This window comes from Leucoraja erinacea, chromosome 10, assembly GCF_028641065.1.
Source record: "Leucoraja erinacea ecotype New England chromosome 10, Leri_hhj_1, whole genome shotgun sequence".
Classification (NCBI taxonomy): domain Eukaryota; kingdom Metazoa; phylum Chordata; class Chondrichthyes; order Rajiformes; family Rajidae; genus Leucoraja; species Leucoraja erinaceus.
Genome location: NC_073386.1, coordinates 21,827,322 through 21,849,764, shown reverse-complemented (window position 1 = coordinate 21,849,764; position 22,443 = coordinate 21,827,322).

Here is a 22,443-nt window from a genome sequence, read left to right as displayed (position 1 = left end):
TTGGCCTGCCAGGTCCACGCTGACAATTGATCACCTGTTTACACTAGTTATCTCACTACACATTAGTGGGAATTTGCACAGGCCAATTAACCTACAAACCTGCATGTCTTTGGAATGTGGGAGGAAAGCAGAGCACCCGGAGAAAACCCACGCAGAGAAATTGCAAACTCTACACAGATAGCACCCAAGGTAAGTATCAAACCCGGGGTCTCTGGCACTGTGAGGTGGCAGCTCTGTGCAGTTGTATCAAAGACCAATAATCTAGTTTAAAGCGTTGGTGCTCTCCCTGGGCAGATTCAGTACAAGACACACTAGCTAGAAATGGGCAAAAGATTGTAAAAAGTGTTTTACATCCACAGATTGGAAGGGAACATTATGTATTCAGGAAAGCTGCCAAAAGTAAGAGTGGCTATAATTCACGTACAATTAGTGTGTGGTTTTGGGATGAAAGCCAACAAGAGGTTAGTGTTAACCATGTGCAACTTCGCACAAAATAGTCACGCAACCTTCGTTCTCTGATACATGCATGTTCCTACTCACGTTGCCATTGGATAGATTACATTGCTGACATGGGAATGTGTCTCTAATGTCATCTATAAATCTTGAAAATTGTGACTGCCAGGCACACCACCAACAGAAGCTAATTGCAGCAGCATGTTTACAAACTCTAATGAGGTGGCATTAGAACTGTTGTTTTGGTGACATTGGAATAGAAGTACTCCCCTGAGAAACAAGCATAAAAGTGGTGATGCATGGTGACCTGTGTCAATTTGCCACTGTTGAGCAATTTCCATGGACTCTACTTCCTCGGTAGACTAAAGAAATTTAGCACGTCTCCAATGACTTCTCCAGCATCCTGTTGGGATGCATCACAGCTTGGTGTGTCCAAGACTACAGGATATTTCAGAGAATTGTGAATGCAGCCCTGTCTATTACACAAACCACCGTCACCTCAGTCAAATCAATCTATACTTCATGCTGCCTCAGGAAAGCAGCCAACGATATCAAGGACCACTCACAACCCAGTCATTCTCTCTCCTCCCCTCTTCCGTCAGGTATTAGATGCAAAGTCTTAAAAGCACATACCAGCAGATTCAAGAACAGCTAGTTTGCCCTGTTATCAGTCTCTTAATATGCTTCGGATGAATATCTCAGAAATGCCAGATAAAAATCCCAATCTTCTAATCTACCTTGCTGCAGCACGTACATTGTTTTAATCTGTACTTTTCCTGCATCTGTTTATTGCGTCTTTTGCACTACCTGATGTGTTCATGAATATTTTATCTGGATAGCACGCAAATGTTTTTTCCTGTATCTGGGTACTCGTGTCATTAATAAACCAATACCAATTCTAATGTCTACATCTTCTACAAAAATGCACATTGCACATTGGATGTATGGAATACTTTGATTCCTCCATTAAACATGGGAACACACAAGCAACATGTGCGCATTGTAATCGTCCAGTTTTGTCTGATAACAGGCTTCCAGCTCGTAAATCGGAGCTGATTACAGGATCCAGCCACTGCTGGAAATCATTTCATAATATCTCAGCTGCTGTGAAAACTCATGTCAACACTCAATCAGGCAGAATGACAGCATCAGCCCCCTTAGATTCACTAATGGTGTTGTTGATGTCTACATTTAAGAGATTGACAGAAGCAGATACCCTGCATGTCTGGCGGAGCCTTCCCTGGACGAAGATGAAGTGGCAACAGGTCATGGAGTCACACCTCATAGAAACAGGTCTATTAACCCACCCACATCACCTATTGTACCTAAATACACAAATCCCATTTACCCACATTATCCATAGCTTCCCATGCCTTGGTGGTCAAGTACTTATCTAGATGCTTCTTCAATGTTGTGAGAGTATTTGCCTTCACTTCCTATTTGGGCACTGTATTCCAGACTTCAATCACCCTCTGTGTGATAAAATAATTCCCCAAGAGGTCCCACCTTAACCTCTTAATTCACGTCTTAAACTAATGCCCTAGTAAACAAACTCATCAGAGGTAAAAAAGGTTTCTCAAATTTTATATACCTATCACGTTACCTCCTCTGTCTCTGCAGCTCCAGGGGAAAACAATCCCAGCCTATCTCTATACTTATAAAACTCTGATCTTGAATTTGGGGATCGTGTGGATAGGGTGAACTGTTTTAAATATCTGGGAGTCCACATCTCTGAGGATATGACATGGTCATCACACGCCTCAGCACTGGTGAGTAAGGCAAGGCATCTCAGGCCTTGAGGAAACAGAGTGTCGCGAGGCTCCAATACGCAGTGGAGCATCTTGTCCTTTTTAGGACAAGAAGGCTTGCTGATAGAAGCACTATTTATGCCATGCAGGAACTATGCAACTCCAGAGCAAACAAAATCAAGAATCCACCCCCTCCATCTGCAAACGCCTCCGTTTGATGCATTGAGCAGTGAGTTTTCCCGAGTTATTTATGAAAATGTTCACAAATGTGCAGAAACTTGGATAAAATAACTGCCTTTTCCCTGTGCTTAGCCATGTGCTTAGCCCTGCTCGCAACATTGTTGCTAACGAAGTACACTGAGTTCTGCTCGCCCTAGCAAGTGCAAATGCATATTTTTTTTAAGTTTAAAAATGAGGGAGGCTGAATAAGGCAAAATGAGCAGCCCCTGCGCAGTTGTCAGCTATGGGTGAGTACTGGATTAAGAGGAACGGGTTGCGTTGGGGGACCAGGCCTCCTGTGTGACAGGCACCCAATGGGTCCCAGTTGGTCTAGTATCTCTTCAAACTGAAATGCTCCCAATCAGGCAACATCCTAATTAAACGTTGGAGTACCTCAGTGAGTCAGGCAGCTTCTCTGGAGAAAATGCATAGGTGACATTTCAGGTCAGGCCCTCCTTCAGTCCCAACCCAAAACATCCCTATCCATTTACCCCAGAAATGCTGCCTGACCCGCTGAGTTACCCCAGCAGTTTGTGCCCTTTTTTAATACTTTACAAACAGTGACTGAGCCTGGTGATTCACTGAATGTGAATTGACTGAAGCCTGGCCAGCGGAAAAGGATCTTGCCAATGGAAGATTTGTGCTGGACTCCGGCAAGTGCTTTAAATCTTCTGCAATGTTTTAGAAAACATTTCCCACCAGATGCACATCTGCTGAGGCAGATGATGGTAGGAGTTGCACTCCTGGGAAAGGCTCTTCAAGCCAGAGCCCTTTCCCTCATCCTTTTTCAAGTCACCCTTGCTTTTGGGTTCATTTATCTTGCTCTAGGAATTTTTGTTTAGAGATATAGCATGGAAATGGGTGCTTCATCTCACCATGCCGACCATTGATCATCTGTTCACACTGGTTCTATGTTCTCCCACTTTCCCACTCTCTACACATTAGAGGCAATTTACAGAGGCCAATTAATCTACAAACCACAATCACAGGCAGAACGTGCAAACTCCGTACAGACAGCACCCACGGTCAGGATCAAACCCAGGTCTCTTTTTCTTGTGAGGAAGCAGCTCTACCATCTGTACCTCTTTGCTGCCCCTCAGGTTACTGTTATGGCACCACCAAGACAGCGGGCCACTTATTAACATTTCAGTCTTCAAATTTGAGTTCTTGCATGTCACCTCAATCTTCAGACATACGATCTAAAATATGATTATCTGCAACAGACTGGCAAGTAGTTAATAAAATATTTAAACAATGCATTAAGATCTGTGCATGCTCAATGCTAGGCATTAAACATACCTCAGTGTCCCAACTTCAAGTGCAATATCCACAGAAAGTTGCATGAGAATCGATGTTGCTCATGCTGATCCACATTCCATCTATAGGCAAGTCACCTACACAGAACTGCCAGTGTAAAGCTCTCAAAATGTGTTACCTACACAGTGTGTACCATTAGTTGCCATTCTTGAATTTATTGCACTTTAAATCTATCGCATAAGATTTTTAATTATGCAGAGTGCAACTGAATATGCAGACACCCTTATCCTACAAATTATTAAGATTTATTTATCAGACTAATATTTTCTTACTGTTTGGCATTTATATTTTGCACATTTCATTAGTCAATGAATTTCCTGCAAGACTGCTCCATTGCCTTTTGAAGTGTGTGTTCTGCAATTCTGTAAGGCAGTTTATCAAAGTAAGATGTTGAAGAATGTTTACAGGCAGCTACATTTGAACAGGATCCTCCAAAGTCCCACTCAATTTTTGGATTAAAGGCTTTTGCTCAAATAATTCACCAAAGTGTTCAGTGATGGAAAGTTTAATAAATCAAAAAGAAGCGAGAGAGTGGTGCTAAAGTTAGTGAGACAGAAAATGAAGTTAAAGGCAGAACAGGAAGGGGCAGAAAATGCAAGCAAAAGTATGCAGCCAGAGTAAGAAGTGTAATAAGGTCAAAGCGAAAGGGTCTTTATCTAAATCTGCATTGCCCTGATTCAAGGCAGATTAGTTGACAGCACGAATAAAGACAAATTACCGTCACCTAATGGTAGCACAGAAAATTATCTAATAGCTACCACAGAGACATTATTGCAAGACGACTTGGATTGACAACAAAATATTCCAGGTCATTCAAGAATTAGCACACAGAGAAAGGAGGTGGAGCAGTCTTGTTAAAACGAAAGGCATCAACAGTGCTGAGTAATGATATCAATGTAATGGATACTGACCTGGAATCAGCTTGGGTGGAAATAATATATATCCGGTGAAAGAAGTACTTAAGAGTCATTCCCGATTTTTGTTTCTCAATGGGACAAATAGAAAAGTATCAAATGCCTGTGAGAAGGTAACTGTGATTATAATGGATGGTTTGAATCTTCATATGCATTGGACAAATCAAACTGACAAGAGTACCATAGAAGAGTAGTTTGGAGAATGTATCAGGAAGTATTTCTTGAGGATTATTTTACCGTCCTGGGAAATGCCCTTCATATTTGGACATGTGTAATGGGATAGAATTAACAAAAGATATTATGGTTAAGAATCCTCAAGACAATAATGAACACAACATGGTTGAATTCCAGATACATTTTGAGGACACACACAGGGTCCATAACCAATGTCCTCAAGTTAAATAAGGTCATTTACAATGGTATGAAGGCCGAGTTGTCTGGAGTGGACTGAGGAAATAGGCTGAGGGATGGGACAATGATTAGCAATAGCAGGTATTTAAACTGTTAGTTCGTATCTCTCAACAAAAGTTTCTTCCAATTAGAAAGTGTGATTCCACGTGAAAGAGAATCAAACCTTAGCAGCAGAGCAGAAGATCCAGGGCACATTAAATGTTCATGTGCAGGTAAGGAATTGAGGCTTTTCAGGCCCGACACCTGTAGCAGCAAATGTAAGGGAGTTAAGGTTTAGTGGAGTGGCCATTTGAGATGTGCTGCTTTGAGGTGGGTGTGCTGCCGGTAGGTCATAGTGTGGGTTTCAGTGAATGCCTGGGCTTCGGTGAAGAGGAAGTGCAGAATCAAGGCAAGAGCAAGGTAGGGTGTTTAAGGTTTATTTTTATTAGGTCCGCCAGATTTATTTTTAAATGTGTATGAAAGGGTCAGTTATGGCAGTCAGTGGAGTGGTATGCTCTTCCTGACGGATGTGGGAAATCAGGGAGCAGTCATGTGTCCCATACAAATACGTCTGCAGGAATTGTTCCCAGCTGTAGCTCCTCTCCTCTCAGACCACATACTCCTCTCAGAGTAGCAGTTGGACGCACTGAAGAACATGCAGTAAGCAGAGGATTATAGATAGCAGTTTCAGGGAGGTGGCCACAGCAAAAGTTCAGCCACATAGACCATTAGGAGAGGCAGGCAGGTAGTGTAAGAGTTGCCTGCAGTTATTTATCTCTCAACAAATATATCATTTTCGAAGGTAGACATTAATGCTGGAGAAACTCAGCGGGTGAGGCAGCATCTATGGAGCGAAAGAAATAGGCAACGTTTCGGGCCGAAACCCTTCCTTAGACATATCATTTTTGATACAGTTGGAGGGGATAGTCTCTCAGGGGCAAATAACAACAGAACAACGGCACAATGTCTGGCTCCGTTGAACATCAGGGTAGGGCTAAGTTTAGGTGGGCAATAATGATAAGAAACTCTATCACGGATGGCTCCCCAGAAGTTCTGAGGTCATGTACGCCAGTGTTTGCACTGCAGTGCCACACTGGTTAGAACATAACAATAGCTTTTCACTGTACCCGGATATACGTGACAATAAGTTAAACTCAAACCATTTCTGTGGCCACTAACAGGACTCCAGTATGGTGTGCTGCCTCCCTAGTGCCAGGGTCAAAGATTCTGAGGAATATGATACACTTAGAATGATGGGTTGATTGGGGATTCAAGTTCAAGTTCACGTTCGTGTTCAAGTTCACATTTATTGTCACATGCATCAATTGGAGCAGTGAAATATGAGTTACCATACAGCCATACGAATAAAAAGAACACAATACACAATAGAATTTAACATAAACATTTCTCACTGTGATGGAAGCCATTAACTTCAGTCAATCTTCCTCTTTTTGTTCACCCGAGGTCGGGGCCTAGAACCCTCCGCAGTCGCCGCTATGGACAGCCCGATGTACAGGCCCTCTCGCTGGGATGATCGGAACTCCGACGTCACCCAATGGTGCACCCGATAAGCATGCGTGGGAATCATGTCTTACAACCTTGTCTGTTTTTTTGAAGAAGTAGCCAAAAAGGGCGATGAGGGCAGGGCAGTAAGTGTGGTGTATAGAGATTTCAGCAAGGCATTTGATAAGACCTACAGGGAAGGCTGCTGTAGAAGATTAGGTCACATTGGATCCTGGGAGAGCAAACTAATTGGATACATAAAAGTAGGAAACAGAGTGATGGTGGAACGTTAATCTTTGGACAAGTGGCCCTTGATTAGAGGTGTGCCTCAAGGAGTACATGCTGAGCCTATTATAGTATGTCATTTATGTCAATGGTTTGGTTGAGAATGTACAAAGCATGGTTGGTAAGTCTGCATCTATATAATTAAAAGTCTCATCTTGACTACTTCCTGTGTGCACTGTATATTGTATTTAAGAAAAAGCTACCATATATCGATATGATTTTTGGCCATCTTACTCACAGTCCTCCACCGCTGAGCAGGGCCCGAGGATTATTCCCATCGATGAAAAATAAAAAAGTTATGAGTGTTTAAAAATCCTTGAGATCCTCTCGCCTGTCAATCACCGCGATTAAGGTAACAGCCCTTCCTGGGGGGAGGGGGGGCAAGACTATAAACCCCCCGGATGCCTGGACATGACTCAGTCACTCTGCAGGATCGTGAGGGAGAGGCCACGACTCTCATTGTAAGCTGTGAATCAACTGAACCACGTAAGCTGTGAATCAACTGAACCACTGCAATGTACCACGTCCAATTTAAATTCCATTTGGAATATTTTGGAGGACCAGGAAAAAAAGAACCAAGTACTTGCAATAAATGATTTATTCGCCCTTAATGAAAATGCAATGAGCTGTTTGGCCTGCCCTGTGCTTGAAACTGCAATGGCAATAGAAGTGAAATGAAAATGCAATGAGCTGTTTGGCTTGCCCTGTGCTTGACACTGCAGTGGCAATGGAAGTAAAATGAAAATGCAATCAGCTGTTTGTCCTGACCTGCACTTGAAAGTGCAATGGCAAATGAAGTGAATGGAAAATGCAATCAGCTGTTCGGCCTGCACTGTGCTTGAAAGTGCAATGGCGATGGAAGTGAAATGAAAATGCAATCAGCGGTTTGGCCTGCCCTGTGTTTGAAACTGCAATGGCAATGGAAGTGAAATGAAAATGCCATCAGCAGTTCGGCCTGCCCTGTGCTTGAACGTGCAATGGCAATGAAAGTGAAATGAAAATGCAATGAGCTGTTCGGCCTAACCTGTGCTTGAAACTGCAATGGCAATGGATGTGAAATGAAAATGCAATGATGCAATGAGCAATGGAAGTGAAATGAAAATGCCATTTCGGCCTGCCCTGTGCTTGAACGTGCAATGGCAATGAAAGTGAAATGAAAATGCAATGAGCTGTTCGGCCTAACCTGTGCTTGAAACTGCAATGGCAATGGATGTGAAATGAAAATGCAATGAGCTGTTCGGCCTGCCTTGTGCTTGAACCTGCAATGGCAATTAAATGAAATGAGTTGTTTGGCCTGCCTGAAACCATTAATTTTGGCCCACTATGAAACCAGTCCCTCTTGCCTAAAATTCCCATATTAGCCCAGGAGGAGCATTTTGGTCCAAAAGGCTCGTGCCCGGCCAGGAAAATTCCAGAAAAGGTGCTTCAATGAGATTTCACTCAGATTTATTTCTAAAAGAACCCATTCGGCACATCAGGCCTGTACTAGCTCAGGTGGAGTCCCTTCAGCCCTTCAGTAAGTATTCCCCCTGCAAGTATTAAACATCACCCCAGTATTTTTCTCCCTCCCTTCATTGGCTCCCTGTGCGATCCAGACCAGGATAGACTTTCCTCCTTCATTGCTGTGATATGCAGAAAAATATGAAAATGTCTAAAATTGATTCTCCACCCTCCCCCCTTCTCTCTCGCAGTCTCTCACCTGTTTTGGGCAGAATTTCTGGCAGTTTCTGAGCTGCCAGCCCACCAGGCCTGAGTGACTGAGCTGCCAGCCCACTAGGCCTGAGTGACTGAGCTGCCAGCCCACCAGGCCTGAGTGACTGAGCTGCCAGCCCACCAGGCCTGAGTGACTGAGCTGCCAGCCCACCAGGCCTGAGTGACTGAGCTGTCAGCCCACCAGGCCCGAGTGACTGAGCTTCCAGCCCAAGTTTCCATTGTGCCCACAATGTCCATATTAGCCCTATGGAAACCAGTCCCTTCGGCCCACAACACCTATACTAGCTCTCCAGAAAGACCCCCAGCCCCCACTGGGCACCAATATTGGAATTGGTGGAGAGGTGGAATATTACGTTGGGAGACCAGCCCTCCCATGTGAACATGGGACCCAACGGGTCCCACTTCGTCTAGTAAAGTACTAAAATATAGGTATCATAGGCAGTGAAGAAGGTTATCAAGAAATACCCGAAAATAGCATTATGGATGGGCAGGGTGGGTTTTGTCATGCTAGCCTTCATTAGTCAAGGGACTTTGTACTTTAGAGATACAGCGTGGAAACTGGCCCTTTGGCCCATCAGCGATCACCCTCAACACTAACCTGTACACACTAGAGACAATTGTACACTTTACCGAAGCCCATTAATCGACAAACCTGTACGCTTTTGGACTATGGCCCATGTCAACTAAGATGACCCATCTCCACTAGTCCCACATGTCTGAGTTTGACCCGTATCTATCCAAACCTTTCCTACCCATTCTCCATTTACAGATCTATTAAAACCAGTCTTCAAAACACATTAAAAAATTGAAACGATGTTTCAAATATATTGAAAATCAATTTTTCTGATTGAATAGTACAAAACAAATGTGGCTTTGTATGTGATTAATTAAGGCTCACAATGAGCTGACATATCAACTAGCTTTTAGATGTGTTCCAGTGTCTGATTAATCTAATTGACCTATATTAACTGGTAGCTAGACATTAATCTCACCAAGTCCTTTGAAATTTAGGATATTTGTCAATAGTCCTCAATCTATTCTTGTTACATATATCCAAAGTGGACAGCATTTCCTCTTGCCAAATTTTAATATCTTTTCACGATGGAAAAACTTGAGTCTTTTCGTGAAGGTCAATTATGAAACATAAAAAATCTGCACAACAAAAGTCCTTTACAAACCTAATTGCATCCATGCAACACCACCCTACGAAAAATAATGGACCACAAAGGGGCCCTGGAAAATGTGGCATGTTTTCTATATTTTGGGAGCCAGCTGTCAATGATGAAAGATATTAGTGATAGCCTTTGGCTATCTGAAGAATGCTAATGAGATTGAAGAGTTGTAAAAAAAAAATAGATGAATCAAAACACAGTGGCCTTATGAAACAAATAATAGGAGCTTAGATGCTTGTAAATTCAAGTCGGGAAACTGAGCAGTTCTCCAGTTTTAAGGAACCGAATAAGATAAATCATGAGACATTTTACTGACTCTTGGCTTTAATGCATTTAAAAGAGTAGCAGCAAAACAACAACATTCAATGGACAACATCACTAAAACAGAGATGAGCAAAGTTGCTTTGAGAAGAAATTATATCAATAAAGCTAATGGAAGATTGGCTATGTTCCTCACCTTTCAAAATATTATTTATGATGATTGAAGGTGCTGTATTTTCTACAAAGTCAGCAAAACAATGGATATTACAATCTTGATATCTTTACTCACATCATTAATATAAACAACGCTCATGTTACTCTGGACAACGGAGGAGTGGGGATGATTAATTGCATGCAGTTACAATTAACTATATTTGTAAATTAATACTTATGAAATCAGGAAGCAACAAAATAGAAATTCTCAAGAAGAAAAATTTGGATTTGCTTAAGAACGCCACAATCACTGAATCATGCCTTTTTTAAGCTGTAACTTTAAATATTTACTTTCAGTAAGCGTATAGGCTCTTCAAGCTCCTGCTAACAGTCTAGACTGCAATTTCACATGCAATGTTGTTACCTAGATTGGATTAGGATTATAAAGGTAAAAACATAAACTGCGGCATTGTGTATGTTTTTTAAATGTGTCAAATTAAATGGTTTACTTTGAAACCCTGTCCTAATTTCATTGTGCAATAAAAGCTTATATTTTAGAATAAGGTCAAATAACAGTGAAGTGATCTAAAATGATGTGTTACCGACAGTGAAAAATATTATAATTGATTTAAGAGACTTAAAAAGAATTGCAAGAGAAATTATTGCTTTAAAAAAAAAAATTAAGCGGAAAGGTGAATTTTCAATGTCATTCCAATGGTAGTAAATTTAATGGTAGGCTTTCCCGCAGTTATTGAGAATGAGAATGTTGTTATTAAAAGCTGATCTGTACAAAATGAAGATATTTTTATTAAAAACTGCTTTTAGCACTATGCAGTCAATCTCAAAGGATTTGAAAGAAAGACAAATAGGTTACAATATAGTGCCAAATAATTCTGATAAATTGGCTTGCTCTTTGTAATTATGATAAATTTAAAATTAATTTATAGCTATTTTGTTCATAATGTGATGCAGACATCTCAAGCATGCTGTGATACTAAGTGAAATTTGAGCTGTATTTATTATGTTTAACCATGCATCTGATGAAAACTGCGCCGTGATATGTTGCAGGCCAGGCCTGCCATTACTAACATCACAAATTTAAACAATTTTATATTCACAGTGTCAGTACTAGAGGGAACGAGGGAACTGCAGTTGCAATTAATTACGATTGTAACACAAGGCCATAGGAAAGCAGGGAACATGAAAACATGAAATGTGCCTTCAATACAAATTTTGAACAAAACATTGTTTTGTTTTATCATTCATGGCACAATAACTCATTCTTTCAATCATTCCATTTCCATGTCATTAATTTCCTTCATTGTAAAGCCATTCAAAAGTCCATGACAAAGAACATGCTTTATCAATGCATTCTTTAACTGCTAGAAAAGAACTGGGTTGGCATAAAACGAAATGATTTGGATAAATAGAATGATACCAAGAGCAAACAGTAGTGCTCTCTCTAGATTTTGTCGCAGTTCCAGATAATGTCTATTAATTTGCAATGCTTTACATCAAGCTTTTCAATACCTCTTTCTGTGGTATTTTTCCTGTACTTCACAGCAATTGACACTGGATACAAATAAAAAGCAACTATCTGTTGTTATCCAGGTCTCAGGGGTTTAAATAAAATCTGCACTGCATTCATTGCCAGTCCAAGGCACGATGTTTCACTCTTTCAAGCAACACATGCGTTTTTAACTGATTTAGCAAATGTTAACTTCTCCTGAATGCCCTAGTAAAATGTCAATGATAATTGAGTGCCCATAGATTATTCTAACCCATGTATTCATAGAAATGTTTCTTTTCTACCTAATGAAGCAGTGAGCTATGTTCAAATGAAACACAGTTCAAAACATAGACTGTAAAATTGGAAGCAAGGATTTAGCAACTTTACCCAATGCTGGTAATTCAGTCAATACTTCAAACTAGGATTGTCATAACTGGTTAGTGAAATTAGTTATAAATGTTCTGTTAGGAGTAGGGCAGTTACATATGACCTGTTCTACTGTTCTGTTCATGCTAATCCAATGTAACATAATTATTTACCCCAATTTAATGTTTTAACTCTCTCCTGAAACATTGATTCTTAATGGAGCATGGATTCCCAGTCTCAATTATAATCATAATCATGCTTTATTAGTCAAGTATGTTTTGCAACATATGAAGAATTTGACTTTCCATACAGTCATATCAGTAAAAAGCAACAAGACACACAGAATATATTTTAACATAAACACACCCAGTGACTCCTCCACATCCCTCACTGTGATGGAAGACGAAAAAAAAGTTCAATCTCTTCCCTTCTTTGTTCTTCCGTGGTCGGGGGCCTCATGCCTTCTGTAGACGGGACGATCTTGGCTCCCGTAGCCGGCTGTCAGACCCTCTCCGCGTCGGGGAGATCAAGCTCTCCCATCGGAAGATCTCAGCTCCCCCGCGCCGGACGATTGGACCCCGGGTCGGGGCTGGTCGAACCTCTTGCAACTTTGGAGCTTCCCAACATCAGCCTCTATGTTGGAATCCGCAGGCAGCAGTTGGAGCATCGATCCCAGGCAAGGGATCACAGGCTCTGATGGTAAGCCCACGGCCCCGCAGTGGGGCTCAAAGTCAGTCCCAAACAAGACCTCCAGCTCCATGATGTTAGGCCGCAGAGCAACCGGAGATACAATCCCAGAAATAATCGCATCTCCAGCAAAGGTAAGAGATTGAAAAAAAAATTCCCTCGACCCCTTCCCCCACCCCCCACATAAAACAAACCAGAGAATATTAACACAAACATTTTAAACCCCACTAAAAATAACAAAAAAGACAAAAAGACAGACAGATCATTGACGAGGCTGCCATCGCTGACGGCGCCACCTGATCCCACACCAATTGCCAATCTTCATAAGGAAACCTGGCAGTGGGTGGGCACATCATCTGGGTAGGAACACTCAGTTAGGGCAAATCCATGCAGCATCTGTTTTGAACACAGACTTGTTATTAACCTGATGGTTTCTCCATTGTATCCATTATAGAATGACTGCTTTCCAAATTTTGGGCACACTGGGCAATGGCTGTTTTCCAATTATTGGGCATGCTCAGAATTACACATAGGCTAAATAAGGAAATATACTAACCTAACATGTGAATATCATAACAATTCTGTATTTCTTTCCATATTAATTAAAGGAATAATTTAGATTTTAAGTCCTACAAAGATGAGGGAGGCTGAATGGGCTGTCCCATTTGGGCGACCTAATCCGCGAGTCCAGAATAGTGTATTCGACCTTCAAGCTCGAGGGCACTCGCCTGGAAAGCATCGAGCTGGATCGACCAACCGCGTTGAAACCGCGAGCTAGATCGACCGACCGCGCACACGCACACACACACACACACACACACACACACACACACAACACACAACACACCACACACACACACACACACACACACACACACACACACACACACACACACACACACACAACACATCGCGAAGGTGGGGGCCTGGGAAAGCGGGGAAGTGCTGTCTGAAATTCACACCCGCGATGAAGAGGAAGGTAAACGGCTGCCACAGTGTAAGGTAAGTCCTTTAGAGAGTGTGGAGGGGAGGGGGGAAGAAGGGGAGAGAGGGAGAGAAGGGGAGAGAGGAGGAGAGAAGGGGAGAGAAGAGGGGGAAAAGGGGGGGAGAAGAGGAGAGAAGGTGAGAGAAGGGGAGAGAAGGGGAGAGGAGAGAGAAGGGGAGGGAAGGGGGGAGAAGGAGTGGAGACACTTTTAAGAAATACAATAAAGTTTAGCGGGCATTTTACCTACAGGTAGGTTGACCTTGGTCCTGAAAACTCCAATGAGCCAATCAAAATGCCCAGTCAGCAAACGAGATTGCCTACGGCTGCCTTCGACTGCCTGTAACTACATAGCGACCCCATTCCACTGCACTACGAGTTAAAAAGACCCATGCCGACCAAATTTTCCTCGCAAAAATGTTTTCAACATGCTGAAAATTTATCCGCGTCCTAGCTGAGGCCACGAGTATTCGGGAACTTCCCTCGAGCATGAAGGAGAGTTCCAGCGATCTCATAGGACCTCCTATGGCGTGGCGGCGCCTATCGGCAGCGGCTCGACTACAGTCCGTCTGTCTTTTTTTAATTTTTTGTCTTGTTAAATGTATGTCTTGACTCTAGTTTTTATTATTTTTCTTTAGCTGTGTATGTGGGGGGCAGGTGGGGAAACCGTTAATCTCTTCCCTGTACGGGGACCCGACTTTTTCCCTGTCGGGTCTCCGGTGTCATTGGGCCTAACATCGTGGAGCCGCCGGCCGGGACCAACCTAAGGGCTCCAGTCGCGGAGCCTGCGGACCTGACACCGCGGAGCGGGCCAACTTCGGAACGGGAAGAGCTGTGATGGCGCGCGGATGCGACCTGACTTCGGAGCTTCGGAGGCACCCGCAATGGCAACTTCCCCCGCTGGAATCGCGGGGGTTAAAGGACGCGGAGTGGGGCCTAACATCGCCCGGTGTGGCTTAAACGGCCACAGAACTTACCATCGCCCGCCGGGGGGTTTAACATCGGGAGCCCCAGTTCGCCTCGACACTGCAGTTGGACTGCTGGACCCCGGGAGAAGAACGAAGGAAAGAGATAAGACTTTGCCTTCCATCACAGTGAGGAGATGTTGGAGATTCACTGTGATGGATGTTTATGTAAACTGTGTAAACTGTGGGTCTTGGGTTTTTTTGTAATGTAAGACTGTAGAAAATGCAATTTTGTTCAAACCAAGTGTTTGAATGACAATAAAAGGTATTATATTCTGTTCTTCTTCTATTCTAGGACAACGTGTCGACCATGCTGCGAGTTTGAAGGTCGAAGACTCTTCTAAACTCGCAGATTAGGTCGCCCAAGTGGGACAGCCCCTTTACATTGCACAATGGAAAACGTTCAACATTTCCAGGTGTGAGGGCATGAGCAGTTGTCTCATAGTACATAGAAGATCAGCATGGTTGTGCAGCGATAGAGTTGCTGCTTACAGTGCCAGTGACCCGGGTTCAATCCTGACTATGTGAGTTGTCTGTAAGGTGTTTGTGCATTCTCCCTGTGACCTTGTAGGTTTTCTCTGGGTGCTCCGGTTTCCTCCCACACTCCAAAGACATAGAGGTTTGTGGATCAATTGGCTTTGGTAAAATTGTAAATTGTGTGTAGGATAATGTTAGTGTACGGGGTGATCGCTGGTCAGCACGGACTCAATGGACTCTAAAGTCGAAAATTAAAAGTCGAAAGAACACAGGTGAGTTCATTAAAGAAACTGGCCTCTCGGCTAACAATGTCTGTACCGAACCTGATGCCAAAATAAACTAATATAATCTAACTGCACATGATCCATATCCCTCCATCACTGCATGTTCATGTGCCTATTAAAAGCCTCATATGCCACTATAATAACTACTTCCACCACCATCCCTGTCAGTATATTCCAGGCACGCAGCAAAATGTGCGTAAAATACCGACTCTGCACATCTCCTTTAAACTTTGCCCCTTTCACAAAGCTATGTTCTCTAGTCTTTGATATTTACACCCTGGAAAAAAGATCCTGAATATTTATACTATGCCTCTCATAATTCTATGTACCCCTATCTGCATTCTAACAACAATTCAAGTTTTTTCCAACTTCTCCTTCTAGTTAACATTCTCTCCTCCAGGCAGCATTTTGTTAAACATTTTCTACACCCTCTCCAAAGCCTCTGTATCCTTTCTGTAATGGGGGTGACCAGAACTGCATCATGACATTGACTCTTATACTTAATGCCCTGACCAATGAAAGCAAGCATGCCATAAACCTTCTTTACTATTTTATCTACCTGTTTGCCACTTTCAGGGAGACAACTAGAGACTCAACTGGAATTGCTCTGTTGCTTTACTAGAGACCACCAGGGACCCCAGGGAGTTGGCCAGCCCTGCCGGCTGTTCGTTTTTTAATCTTTTGGCTATTTTTAGAGTCTGTTAAAAGTTTGATTTAATGTTCTTCGGTTTGTTTTATGTGGTGGGGGGTGATTTATTTTTCAAGATCTTTCAAGATCTTACCTTCCCGGAGATGTGATCATTTTTTGGATCACATTCTCCGGGCTCTGCGGCCTACCATCGCTGGAGCTGGGAGCCGCCTCGGACTGTCGTGAGCTCCACTGATTCTGATTCTGATTCTGATTCTTTTCCATTTTTCAGGTACTGTGAAGCATGATATGTTGTGTAATGATCTACAAACCACATCATGCTGTGATGGATCCTCTTGTGCTCACTTCAAGTGGCTGCATGCCATTTCAAGGTGTTTGCTTGCCTCAATGTTTATTGGAAGACAACGTGATTATCTGTGATAGGATAAATCCAGGATTACCAGGAACAACTAACAGTGTGCCTCCTGTCAAATAGATGAAGCGAGGCAGTGAGAGGGAATAAAACGTATAAAGAAAGCATAATGTGATACAAATAACAAGACTGTGAGATGTGCCCAACAAATCAAATCATGCTAACGAAGGGAGAAAAACTGGGCCGAAATCACAGGTGTATGACATAACCTAGAAATGCACAGGTCTGATACAGACAGCGAAAGTGAGTGTTTAGAAACTCAATAAAAAACTGCAGATCCTGGAAATCTGTTATTAGAGGAATCAATATTGAGCCCAGAAGGCTGCAACATGTCCAAATGGAAGACAAGGTGCTGGTCCTAAAGGTTGCTTTAGGTGTCATGCCAACTGTAAGCTGTAGAAGACTGCAGACGGATAGGTCAGAGTGGGTAGTCAGAGCGGGAGTGGGTTGTGTAATTAAAGTGGAAGGCAACATGAGCTCACATCACTTCTACAAACTGAACACCTGCAAACCATCCACCCATGTAGAGAAGAATACTGTGAGTACTGCAGGACTGTGTGAGTTGTTTGTGTTTGGAGGCCATGCTGACTGGTGCTACCATGATAATCTGAAGCATTAACTCTATTTCTCTCCCCATAGATGCTACCTGAACGTAACCGTTTGCTGATTTAGAAGGCATTTAAGTGTGGCCTAGCTATACAGTGGCTTGCAAAAGTATTCGTACCCCTTGAACTTTTCCACATTTTGTCACGTTACAACCACAAACGTAAATGTATTTTATTGGGATTTTATGTGATACACCAACACAAAATGGTGCATAACTGTGAAGTGGAAGGAAAATGATACATGGGTTTCAAATTTTTTTACAAATAAAAAACTGAAAAATGTGTCGTGCAAAAGTATTCAGCCCGCCTGAGTCAATACTTTGTAGAACCACCTTTCGCTGCAATTACAGCTGCAAGTCTTTTGGGGTATGTCTCTACCAGCTTTGCACATCTAGAGACTGAAATTTTTGCCCATTCTTCTTTGCAAAATAGCTCAAGCTCAGTCAGATTGGATGGAGAGCGTCTGTGAACAGCAATTTTCAAGTCTTGCCAGAGATTCTCAATTGGATTTAGGTCTGGACTTTGACTGGGCCATTCTAACACATGAATATGCTTTGATCTAAACCATTCCATTGTAGCTCTGGCTGTATGTTTAGGGTCGTTGTCCTGCTGGAAGGTGAACCTCCGCCCCAGTCTCAAGTCTTTTGCAGACTGTAACAGGTTTTCTTCCAAGATTGCCCTGTATTTGGCTCCATCCATCTTCCCATCAACTCTGACCAGCTTCCCTGTCCCTGCTGAAGAAAAGCATCCCCACAGTATGATGCTGCCACCACCATGTTTCACAGTGGGGATGGTGTGTTCAGGGTGATGTGCAGCATTAGTTTTCCATCACATAGCGTTTTGCATTTAGGCCAAAAACGTCAATTTTGGTCTCATCTGACCAGAGCACCTTCCTCCACATGTTTGCTGTGTCCCCCACATGGCTTGTGGCAAACTACAAACGGGGCTTCTTATGGCTTTTGTTCAGCAATGGCTTTCTTCTTGCCACTCTTCCATAAAGGCCCGATTTGTGGAGTGCACTACTAATAGTTGTCCTGTGGACAGATTCTCCCACCTGAGCTGTGGATCTCTGCAGCTCCTCCAGAGTTACCATGGGCCTCTTGGCTGCTTCTTGGTTCAATGCTCTCCTTGCCCGGCCTGTCAGTTTAGGTGGACGGCCATGTCTTGGTAGGTTTGCAGTTGTGCCATACTCTTTCCATTTTCGGATGATGGATTGAACAGTGCTCCGTGAGATGTTCAAAGCTTGGGATATTTTTTTATAACCTAACCCTGCTTTAAACTTCTCCACAACTTTATCCCTGACCTGTCTGGTGTGTTCCTTGGGCTTCATGATGCTGTTTGTTCACTAATGTTCTCTAACAAACCTCTGAGGCCTTCACAGAACAGCTGTATTTATACTGAGATTAAATTACACACAAGTGGACTTTATTTACTAATTAGGTGACTTCTGAAGGCAATTGGTTGCACTGGATTTTATTTAGGGGTATCAGAGTAAAGGGGGCTGAATACTTTTGCACGCCACACTTTTCAGTTTTTTATTTGTAAAAAAATTTGAAAACCATGTATCATTTTCCTTCCACTTCACAATTATGCACCACTTTATGTTGGTCTATCACATAAAATCACAATAAAATACATTTACGTTTGTGGTTGTAACGTGACAAAATGTGGAAAAGTTCAAGGGGTATGAAAACTTTTGCAAGTCACTGTGTGTGCCATTTCTGGAGCAACAATTCACTCTTGGGCAGCATTGATAGTCTTGTCTTTTTCTGGTGCCAGCTCACAAATTACTAGTCTTTGTGCATTCATGTTTATAAAATACCACATTGGAATTTGAACCAATGACCTCTAGATATCGTCCAGCAATTACGAAATCTTATGAAGAATGGATATTTCAAAGTTTTCTTGATTACGGTTTTTACTTTCAAATCAAATGATGCTGAAAGTTCTGTGTCTTTTAGTAAACAGCTGTCTGCTCGATCAAATCTATGTGTGTAGAACAGGAACATAATACTTACTGAGCCAGGCCTCAGTCTTCTTCCCTTTAGTCTTTCCCCCAGTCTTCATGAGATTCCATACAATCCCATTAAGTATATTTGGCCTGTTTTTAATATTTAATTCCAATAAGGTTGCCTTGCCGCACAGAACAGGTTGCACCTGGAGTTATTAACGCAGACCTTTTTAAATTTAATAACTTTTGGCAGTTTAAATCCATTGCTAGTATAAACATGACTGGTTCAGTATTTGGATCATAACAAACATTTGGGAAAATTCTGAACCACAGATGAAATGGATCTCAATCGGTCCATCCCTAGACAATGTAAAACAGGAAATGTTTATGCAACCAAAATCTATGTACAAATGAAAATTAATTTAAGAAATAATTTCTAAACTAGTTTTGGAAAATGCTAGTGGATTAAAAAATGTGCCTTAATTATCTTTGTTTTAGGTAAATGTTGTCGCCACCGGATACAAATTAACTAGAACAAGTGTTATTGATCCTTTTCACCCTATAACAGATATTCTCTAAGTTTGCTTCATCTGCATCTCTCTGTGACTTAAAATATGTTTGCTTTCACACCTCCAGTTCTGATGAAGGGTTATCAACCTAAAGCATTAACTCTCCCTCCAAAGATGCTGCCTGGCCTGTTGAATATCCCAAATATTTTCTGTTTTAATTTAAATGTTATTTGGAAACATAGACAATAGGATTATGGGTGGTCTTTAGATCCTATAGATTTGCTCCAACATTCAATAGGATCGCAGCAGATTTTCCGCATCATACCCTGTTCCTGCCCTCACCACAAAACTCTTAAAATATGTCTAGCCACTTCTTGAATATGTTGAATGTTTTGGCTCCACTGCATTCCCTGGTTGAGAAATCCACATGTTCACCAGCCTCTGGGTACAAAAGAAATTTAGTTTAGTTTAGTTTATTTTGTTTAGTTTAGAGATACAGCCACGGAAACAGGCCCTTCAGCCCACCGAGTCTGTGCCAACCAGTGATCCCCGCACACTTACAGTTTCCTACACAAATTTGGGACAATTTACAATTCTTACCGAAGCCAATTAACCTGCAAACCTGTACGTCTTCGGAATGTGCAAGGAAACCGGAGCATCCACAGAAAACCCACGCAGGTCACAGGGAAACGTACAAACGTCATATAGCCAGCACCCATGGTCAGGATCTAACCTAGGTCTTTGGCACTGTAAGGCAGCAACTCTACCGCTGCGTCACCGTGCCACCCAAATCTCCTGATTTTGGTTCTAAATGTCATACCCTTAATCCTGATGCTGTATGCCCTTCTTTGCATTCTTTTGAAACGTTGGAAACATCTTCCCTGCATTTAGTCTGTCCAAACCTGGTAGAAGTCAAGTTGTTTTTTAATTGTAGAGGGGAAAATCTATAGGGAGCACCAAAACAGCAAATTTATATATACACCATAGTTTACAATGGCAAGTGCATTTATTTACACAGTGCCTCCCAAGAAGAATAACAAAAGTTGATGCTGAGCCATATAAAGAAATATTAGGACCACTGAAGAAGGGTCTCGACCCGAAAAGTCACCCATTCCTTTTCTTCAGAGGCTGCCTGCCCCGCTGAGTTACTCCAGCATTTTGTGTCTATCTTCGGTTTAAACCAGCATCTGCAGTTCCTTCCTACACATTAGGGCCACTGAGGTTTGCTAAAAGTATCTTAACTCAAATTCAGCTACATCAACTAAGAGGACTCTAAAGCAAAATGATGGCCTGCTTATATCATAAAGTGTAAGGGTATCACAGATTTTATTTAATAATCCAGATTAACAATGAAGTCAAGAATCAAGTGTTTTATTGTCATATGTCCGTGATGGGACAATGAAATTCTTACTTGCTGCAGCACAACAGAATATGTGAATATGTAAACATAGTACATAACGGGAGAAGAGAAAAAAAAGAAAAAGTTCAATAAATAACAAATATAGTGCAATAATAATATAGTCTTTTACATTTCAGAGCCCAGCGCTTATTTGTTGTTGTGTTTAATAGCCTGATGGATGTAGGGAAGAAGCTGTTCTGAACCTGGATGTTACAGAGAACTAGTCAATGCCCACTATTCTAGTTACATGCATTCATACACATATTGCAGGCTGTCATATTCTGTGAAGGATTTTTTCAGTCCATTTTCTTAGAAATGTTTTGATGGAGGAGACACATTGCAGTATTGTGTACTCTTTAACACTGTAAAAGATTTTTAGATTGTAATAATGTAAAATAAACTGCATTCCTGTTGATATGTAAAATATATTGCACAATGCTGCCTTAATACTGCCAGATACGGTGGAGCAGGGCAAACAGCCCTCCAGATGAAATTGGAGAACAATATATCACAACAACTGCCTTTCACTGCAGGATTGGGAGTTTGATTAAAATCAAAAAAGCAATTAAAGTCTCTGATGACTGTAAATTCCCTAAAATTAAATGATTGAGTTGCAACAGAGGACGCTTGTGCATCTTTTATATCCAGATAAGTCGGTGAACTTTCAGAAGACCAATGGGAGTAATGGGGTTGAGTCCAATAAAAACGAGATTGGAGCCAGGGAAAGCAAGACTGGGGGGGTAGTGGTTTCAGGGCAGAGGAGAGAGAAACAGGCCAGCTGGAGGTTCAGATCAGCTTTTTTATTTTCAAGTTCATTGGAACAGATAGTGCCTGAAGATCTGAATACATTTTAAGCCATTTGTTTTCTCGCAGCTGTGTATTTTATTTGAGAACTTTTGGAAAATTAATTCAGTTGCAGCAGAACATAAAGCAGATTTTGTAGCCACAGTTACATATATTAGTGGGCCTCTGTGAGATGCGTTGGCATTGCACCACATCTGTGGGATGCTTGGAGTCATGATGGTGCTACATTTGGTGTTCGAGTGCAATATGACTGTCTCGGCATTCAAAATACTGGGCAGTTAACGCACACTCCTTGTGCTCTTGAAACATCATGCCAGCCCCATTGGTGAATACGATACCTGTGTTTGAAACAGACATTAAACTCCTGCTACCTAGCATATGCCTGTTACTCAACTTTTCTTACCAGTCCTCATGTTAGCTGTTTCTGTTAACAGTTATTTCTTCACCGGTATTGTTCCTGTCTTTTTCATATCTGTCATCACTAGCCCTTTTTTCCAAATAAACCCACCATCCTGTGATATACTACCTTAGCTCCAGTTCCTCAAATCCTCTTCAAGAACTGGGAATGTAATATAGTCTCTGAAATATATGGTCTTCTTTCTGATTTGTATCCATCTAGTCAAATTTACAATTCTGCTACTGTATCAAGGTCACTAATGAGATGCTATGTGATGGTGGTAAAGATTTACATGGATCTTTTTGGCTTTCATTTCCT